Source organism: Anarrhichthys ocellatus, unplaced genomic scaffold (assembly GCF_004355925.1).
Source record: "Anarrhichthys ocellatus isolate YVR2014 unplaced genomic scaffold, GSC_Weel_1.0 scaffold26, whole genome shotgun sequence".
NCBI lineage: Eukaryota > Metazoa > Chordata > Actinopteri > Perciformes > Anarhichadidae > Anarrhichthys > Anarrhichthys ocellatus.
In genome coordinates, this window is record NW_022280056.1 from 3,281,233 (window position 1) to 3,288,495 (window position 7,263).

Genomic DNA, 7,263 nt, shown 5'->3' on the forward strand with positions numbered 1-7,263 from the left:
ACTTTCATTTCATCATTTCATTTCTTTGAAATAAAGATGACTGCATCATAGGGAACATCTCTTATCGCTTGTATGCAGATACTGTTTTCGCACATCACGTAGGATTGTATGATGCTTGAAATGTGCAGAAGGACCTAAAACCTTCCCAACACAAGTGTGTATATGCAGACGTGTGTGTTTTTGTAAACAGGTCACGGTATAGATGCACACACATGCATGTACATACTGACATGCTCGTCTGGGTTGTAATCACACCAAGATGATAAGAGGTCACATGACTTCATAAAACTGAGTCAGTGCGAAAAAAGGGGGTCGACCACAGAGCTGTGGTGTGTGTGTGTGGGTGTAGTGTAGTGTGTGGGTTTGTGTGTGTGTGTCTATCGACGGTAAGCTTATGACTGACAGTGTTTAGTGGAAAGATCAGAATCACGATTAATGAGTGTGTACGGTAAGCTGTGTGTGTTCCTGTAAGTCGATCGTTCTGATGGTCCTGAGGAGATATGGATGCTGCAACATACAGCTGACAGTTACCTCAAAAGATAACTCGTTAAAATAGCAGCAGTAGAGGATTTGAAATGTAGAAAAAGTGGACAATGTTTCCCTGATGTGGAATCCATGTTATCTGCCCAGAGAATTCAATTGTTGCTGTTGTTTACATTAATACTGATGCAAATAAAAAACAGATGCGCGACAGGAATGCAGCACTGTTTTTGTTTTGTTGTGTTCCTCTTGTGTAGCAAATGGGCAACAACTGCATCTCGTTGTGCAACCCTGTGTTGCACAACGGCAATAAATTATCCTTAAATCCTTAGTAATTACAGCAGCAGTATGAGAATAGGCAGCAACTGTAGTGATACCTGCAAAGTATCTAGAAAGTAGTATAGGTGTAATATGTAATGTGGTATTATTTCTAATCGGGTATTTACATGCACACAAAGTATCCTGATTTTGTGGTTTAGATGTTCGGGATAAGGTGGAACATGAGAAACCTGCTTGTTTCTATCAAATGGTTCTGTCTCGATTCCTCATCATGCTCAGCCACATATTTAGTTTACATGGAACATTGTCACGGTTTCCATCAGAGTGCTGCAGGAAGTTAATCCGGGATTCAAGAGGAAAAGTGTAGAAATGTGTCCATTAGACATATAACCCTTCTTAGAAGTTATATAAGTAAAAAAATAACACAATGAAATAATACAAATGTTTCTAAATCACAGAGGAATCAAACCCTTTCTGCGGTCCACTTCCAGGCCACCATAGCCAGCAGATACCACATGACTAAGTGAACTGAAAACAAATAGCTGGGCCTTTTTCTTTTGTCTTTCTCATTCGGAACAAAAGACAATTAAATATGAATCGTGGCAGCAGGATGACAGTTATCAAACCAATAAATAAACTGCGTGTAAGTTGCTTTTTGTTTCCGTGAGAAAACCTGAAGGAATCAAACTTTTTACAACGGTTTGGAACAAAGAAAGCAAACCGTGGGTGTGTTCACTCCCTTGCACGCCTTGTTTCTATTGAAAGTCTATGGAGCAATTCCAGATTAAATCCTGCGAGAGAGTGAGTCACTAAAAAAAAAAAGGGCCGGACTGCGTGCTCGTGTGTGAAGAACACAGTGTCAGCTATCATGCCGGTGTATCATGTTACATTCAAACAAAGCGACGCAGAAAGAGAAGGGGTGCTCGTTCAGTGTTCTGTGTGAGCAGGATATCACATTGACATCAGCAAGGAATAAACAAAGGACACAGAAGGACTGCTTTACTGTACATGCCTCACTCTTTATTTATTCATTTATTTCATGATTACTGTTTACGGCAGGGGTTGTAGCACTCACACACACACACACAATAATCAACTTTTCAGATAAGCCTTCTCTTTAGTGTTTCTGCTAAATGATGGTTCCAAGAGAACTTTTCCAAGAAACCTGACATACTGTACCTTTGGTTTTCACTTTGCATGGACATGTTAAATCCCCCAAAATGACCTCAATGTCAACTCACTATACCACGGAAGTCTTTTCAAAAGAAACCCTCCAAAATACTTTGTTTGTACGTCGAGTTTGTGATTCCAGGAAGAAGAAATCAAGAAGCAACTATACGTCACGCCCTCAATAGTTGCTTTAAATAATTTATTATCAAGTAAAATCTGTTAATTGTTCACTTTAACTACGGCTCTTCAAGGCAGCATCATGAGCCAATCAGGGTTTTAAAGGCTCTGATGCATCATCTGTTGCCATGCTACCACACAGAGCATCACTTTCACTTTCGGGTTCTTAGAAAACAGAGCATTTCTATCACAGTGCGGCCGCTGACATGGACAAAGACCACAATTTGAAGACAACACACACAAATATGTTGTTAACTATATATAGTTTTTGCACACAGATATGCCAAACACACTTTATAGCGTATAGACACACAATAACACAAGGCATGATGAGTATGCACTTACACAATAACAATAAAAACCTGTGTGTGTGCGTGTGTGTGCAGTAGTAGTTTGAATCAGAGTGTGCATGCATCTATTTGGGTGTTGAAATCCAGTTATTCTCTGCACTCCTCCCTCCATCAATCCAGTTTCTTCAACTGTAGCCTCTTTCCATAGAAATAGGAGGGACAGGAGGGAACTACAAGTCAACAGGACTCAAACCCTCATCTCAACAGTCTGAAGACTGGCTTGACTGAAGACTGGAATCTTGGCTTTGAGTTTCACTCTGACGATGTGCTCTTCTTTGACACCTCCCTGGATTCCAGCCACTCAGCTGATGGTTACCAAAGACACGGCTTTGAAACGGTGAAACAGTGAATTTGCCAGTGTTCCCCTGCAGCTTCAGAGCTCTAGCTCAGCCTCACACCTTGTGCTTTTGTCAAAGTGAGTTTTGGAAAGAGCATGTGTGGCGACTAAACTCTTACAAGTCGCTACCACGGCGCTGTGCGGTTTGGGAGTTGTTTGTGTTTTCGACTTACTTTAACTTTAACTCTTTCACAGTGTTTCAAGTTCATGAAAGTTTGTCACCTTTTTGGTCGCTCTAAAAATGTCTTATTCAGAGCTCGGTTGTACTTGGCTCCACCCTCTCCTGTCGCTTCTGGTTGTGCAAAACTAAAATGACAACAGCCAAAACACCGTCATGGTGACTACGTCCGCTCCTTACATACGGTGTTCGGAGCCAACGCTTGGTTGGAGCTGATAGCACAGATATACTCCAGGATGACTTTGACATTGCTCTTGATTCATTGCTGCACTGTTGAGTGTTGACCAAAGACACGACAGGCTTTTGTCTTTCACAGGAAGTGCTAAGAGTGTCAGAAACATGACTGGGATATCATGATGACTGGATTTAGGCCTCAGACTCAAACACCGCTGCATTTCCTCTTTCCTCACAAAGACAAAATGTACTAATATATTGTTGTTGTGTGCTGAACACACCAGATCCACATAACACATTATACTGCTGATTGACTGCGCGGAAATGGACGGACTGCAGACTAAATGAATGTCAAGCAGCAGAGAAGGATGGACCGAACAGTGTTGGAGAAACTGCATGAGTTGACTGGTGTGACAGAGGACCCTTGGCTGGGTGAATACTCTCTTAATACTGCAGGAATAGTACAGTAGGAAACTTGACCAACAAACAGGGAGTACCCAGAGGCTGTGCTTTGAATACACTTTAGAGGCCAAATGGAATAACGCTCAGACCGGTCAATTGTTGCTGTGATAACTTTCCAGAGTTAAGGAGAGTTTCCTCATGATATGATTAATTAACCACTTAGGTATGCTGTGGCAACAGATGGGCATTCATCATTGTGCTGCATGACTCAGGTTAGCCTGCCAAGGTTATTATATGAGGTCCCAGACAGCATGACGGCAGGGATGGTGTCATTCATTGTCAAAAAAATGCGAGCAGGCATTATGAGTCTGAGGTGTAGTTTATGATCACAAAGCACATCACACTGAGCACATACATGAACATCTAGTGTATATAACAGTTAACAGTTAATAGTTACTTTTCTGAATTCAATTTGACTCTAAAATGTATTAAATACTGAACATGTAGAGAGGCGAAGTCCCGTTACTGCCTGTTAACAACTATGGGAACTTATTTCAGAAGAATGATGTAGAGACAGAAAGAGACAGAAACCTTTTTTGATCCTGTTTGAATTCACATAAGATGTTTGTAAGTTTAAATGATACATTTTGCACATCAGGAAAGTCACATTTTGTTGTAGAACTTTTGAAATATAAGATTGTGTAAAAAGACTACACACCTAAAAGTTGTGTAAGTGAAATCTCTCTCTGAAGCTACCAGACCTGTGTGTTCGGTACCAGGATGTTCTCACACAAACAACAGGTATTGCTCATTCTGTCGCTTCGCTGATGAAAAGAGTCGTTGGATAAAACACATCAGGTAAGAGAACGTTACATTTGTGGCTGGAACAGAGCTAAGTTAGCTAGCAAGCCAAGGTAACGGCCATGTTGGTGACGTACATTGACAATAATAACACGACATATCTGCCACAAACTGTGACTTTCTTGAATTGCAGAGTTGTCTTTTACATTGACGAACATCATGTTTCATTCATGGCACAATTCAAACGGGATCAATAAACACGTGTCTAATAATCCACAGACCTTGTTGTGAGCAGTTTCATGTAGAAGCTAGGGTTGAAAATAGCTCCTACATGAAACTGCTCACAACAAGGTCTGTGGATTATCTTTAGTCATTTCTGGAAAGAGATATCGCTGTTGAGTTTTTCAAATGTATTATTCTTGGCGCTTTGAGCACCACAGGCCAAGTGCCATAAAGCTACATTATGTTGGAGAGAAGGCAGACATCTCTTCAGCTGACATCTCCAAATCACACCAAAACAATCTAGATTCATAAATAGAAATATGTATTTTTGATTTTGGGGTGATCCGACTCTTTAATTCAACATTTCACTGAAAAATAAAGATGCCAAACTCCGTCCAAATCAGTGAATAAATTACATTTAATCAAAATGAATATGATTTAACACTTTGATTCTGCAAACTGGCTTTTTCATCTTGATTTTCTTCTAACGATAGTCATAGCTAAATGCTGCTTTTTGCGTAATCTGGTTTACTTGGCGGCAAATGAGCAGCAGCTGAGGGAAGAGCTCCGGGCGTCGCTACGACGGAGGGAAGCCGAACATTCTTCAATTGTACACACCACCCACACTGCAACAACACAACGCTGGTTGAGTTTCCCTTTGTTGTTTTTACTATAGGGTAAAGATCTTAATACTTACTCCACAATGGTTTTAGAAAACAAAAGACAAAAGTGACACTTTCAGGACATTGTTCCTGAATCTCACATGATTAGTGTTCTCTATATTAACTGTCAGCGCGGTTTTAAAAATCCTGAAATGGTGCAACGAGTTGCATAATTTAATTGCCATTGACAACATTAGACACAGCTTTCCTTTGGAGGCGTTCTCTGAGGTTTAAAACATTACGCACTTAGTTTGGCTCCTCTTCAAGCAACAGGCCCATTTCTTCACTCGGCAATATTTACTTTCCCCTGAAAGTTTCAAGGCTGTTTCATGTGCCTGCCTGCCTTACTTTAGTATAGTACTCAATAATGAGATGCTGACATCAACTAATCAATCAACAGACAACCATGGACCATGGCAGCAAACCGATGCATTTTGCTGGCACAGTGTGGGCAGCACATTAGTGAGAAATAAATCTCTTCTCCCGCACAGTTCCCCAGAAGACATCAGAAGCTCCGCGTCGTGATGGGAGAGCTCATACTGGACTTTTAGCTGCCAGACTGGTTTCTCATACATTTTGTATTTCAACAGAAGGGCAGATGGTTCTCTTTGACAATGAATCGATTCCAGAGACATTTCTGTGGCCCACTTTTGGGAAAGAGCAAGTCTAAATCAATGACACGGCATTGTTCTGACAGAGTACACAACAAAGGCACTTCAGTTACTGAGATGTGACTGGGGGACGAGCAGCTAAATAACTTGAATATATAGAGCTTCTGAGTGGTTTGTTGTTGTTATTTTCCAGATCATTGACTACATTTGGCCTCAAGAATATCTTCTTTAAAAAGCAGCCATTCTGGGGAGAGAAGGGAATAGAAAAAAGGAATTGTGTACTCAAAGTAGTACGAAAGTGACTACTTTGAGAATGTACTCTGTAGGAGCTTGTCGTTTAACAACACACTGAAGACCAAATCACAGATCAAGAAGATTTTTAGAGTGTTCTTTTTTCCACTAACATTTAACGTGCATTTTTTGAGCCTAATTACATGAACTTGTTTAACATCCAGCAGCTCTGGAAACGGTTAAAGCCGAAGGGATTTTATTGGCTGGCAATAAAATGTAGAAATGCTGCAGCGTTTCCCATAAGCATCAAAACTTCATGGAAGACATTCTGCTTTCACATTTAGCAGAATTACCTTCGGCGCAAAGGTCACTTATTATGCCTTGTATCAAGATTGCACATCAGATATGAGCTTATTTCTCTGTGTTTCCCACACTGTGAATGAGAAAGTAACAAATGTCCCAGTGCAATTCTAGAACCTCCTTACAATAATCAGTAAGGGTTCAGTGAAACGCAGGTTCTCATTTCCCTGCAGCTCTACTTCCACTTTCATCCCAACTCAATCGTGTTTTGACAGATGAATACAAGAACTACTGGATCAGATTTACTGCATCGGAACTTCATCAGGTGCTGCAGAGGTCTGCTGGTTCTTGTCTTCCCTCTGACCGACTCTTACATACACTCTTAGAAATAAAGCCCACTAGAACCATAAAGGGTTCTTCAGCTTGTCCTCCTCAGGAGAACCATTTATGGTTACGGATAAAAAAACATGGTTACATTGCTGGCTTTGTTTCACATTCAGTTTTATGACGTTTCATTATGATTGGCACCAACGAAAAAAAAGTGGATGCCAAGGAAGATTCACTTACAACAATAATATTGGGTTTTTTTTTTTCACAAAAATCATCTAAAAAAACATAATCTTCGAGAACACAAGAAGACATGCACCTTCTTCAACAAACTTCCCTAGTCTTGTTTTTAATGAAGCATCATACATACAAAAATCTCATTAATGTGTTTAATTATTCTAATTATAGTCTTGCTTCTATTTTCTTCCTCTAGCACCTTCTGTCTTCTTGTAAAGCTCATCTTAGGCCAAAGACTGGTTTGTGATGATAAGCCACACAAAATTAAACTGTAGAACACACACACACACACACACACACACACACACACACACACACACACACA